The sequence below is a fragment of the Euprymna scolopes genome, chromosome 17 (genome assembly GCF_053919585.1).
Source record: "Euprymna scolopes isolate OS-2025 chromosome 17, ASM5391958v1, whole genome shotgun sequence".
Taxonomy (NCBI): domain Eukaryota; kingdom Metazoa; phylum Mollusca; class Cephalopoda; order Sepiida; family Sepiolidae; genus Euprymna; species Euprymna scolopes.
In genome coordinates, this window is record NC_136498.1 from 64,237,614 (window position 1) to 64,238,921 (window position 1,308).

Below are 1,308 nucleotides of genomic sequence, written 5' to 3' on the forward strand. Positions count from 1 at the left end.
TACCGTTTTCTCATCCCATTTCAATCTGTGGCCGATTTCTCAATTGGATGAACCAGAAAGGTGGAGATTAATGAGCTCCTGATGATAACTAAGAGAAAGTAGTGGTATATGGACTAAATGTTACGTTGTATAACGTGGAACAACCACAATTACGATTAGAGATGTTTTGTTGCCTGTTGGTGGATATTTTCAACTGATTTAGGGGCGATAATTTAAGCTGGTTTTAAGCGAATTTGTTGCTGTGGACTTTTTTTTTTTGCCTCCACAATTTGAAGTTATTTTTTTTTGATTGATGTGAACACTAGAATATTTCAATTAAAAGTAAAATATGAACAGGTAAAATTACAGAGGAATAAAAGGCGGATCAAATGAGGTATAGGTTGTTTAAACAGTCACATTAAATTTAGCTTAAATTTGTAGTTTTTGAAAAAATTATAAGTGCATACTTTCTTTTTGCTGGCACTGTGTGAATATATATATATATATAAATATATATATATATATATATATATATATATATATATATATATACATTTTTGATACTATTTTACTTGCTGCGATAACTGCATTGAAACTAGCATTGTGACATTTAAAACAAAATGGCACTAGAAAATGTTACAATACTAGGCACCACCTGTTGCTCTTTAACAATATTTATGCAATAAGACTGGCCGCAGCTATTCACCATAAACAACCAGCAGCAAACCTATTCAGAGAAAAAAGGACGCATTGATACGTAGTGATACTGCCTCCATAAAGATTTCTATTTGCCGGTAGCAAATAACAATATTCTACTATTCTGTAATTCAATAACAGCAAATGACATACCTTTCTTTTGTCCGAGGTTTAACCATTCAAGGTAACGTAATCTTTTTTTTTTATATTTCTTACTATCATTTCTCGCACCTGTCGTTGCCAACCATTTGTTGTTGGTAAAATTTGGTGATTTTCTCTGGATTCTGGGTGCTGACAAATATCTGCAGATGTTCTAGTACTCCTCACTTCTATTCATCAAACTAAATTGGTGTTTAGCCAACGGTTTTCTTTGGAATTTAATTGACTATAAGCCCCCTGAAGATTACGTTACTCTCTAGTACACTGCTTTTCAACCGGTCTCCGTGGAACCTTAGGGTTCCGTCAGTACAGTCCGGGGGTTCTGCAATTTCTAAATCAGAACAAGAAACAAATAAACAGAAATTAAATTAAATTTGGAAAATGTAGTTTATTATTATATGAACATTTTTTACAAATTTAGCGTTTATATACATAAAATTTTACATAATTAAACTCGTTACATTTGAAAAATTA

The 1,308-nt window shown here is 31.9% G+C and overlaps 1 protein-coding gene across 2 annotated transcripts in view; it reads left to right on the top strand.

The window, feature by feature from the left end:
* Window positions 1-660: 660 nt before the first annotated feature.
* Window positions 661-1,308, top strand: part of LOC145296760 (beta-1,3-galactosyltransferase 1-like) — a 66,889-nt gene continuing 66,241 nt past the window's right edge. Inside the window, exon 1 of one of the 2 annotated variants that reach the window (XM_080142809.1) lies at window positions 661-859. The gene's annotated coding sequence lies outside the window, so the exon portion shown is untranslated. The remainder of the gene's footprint in view (window positions 860-1,308) is intronic. The other variant, XM_080142811.1, reaches the window with a different exon arrangement.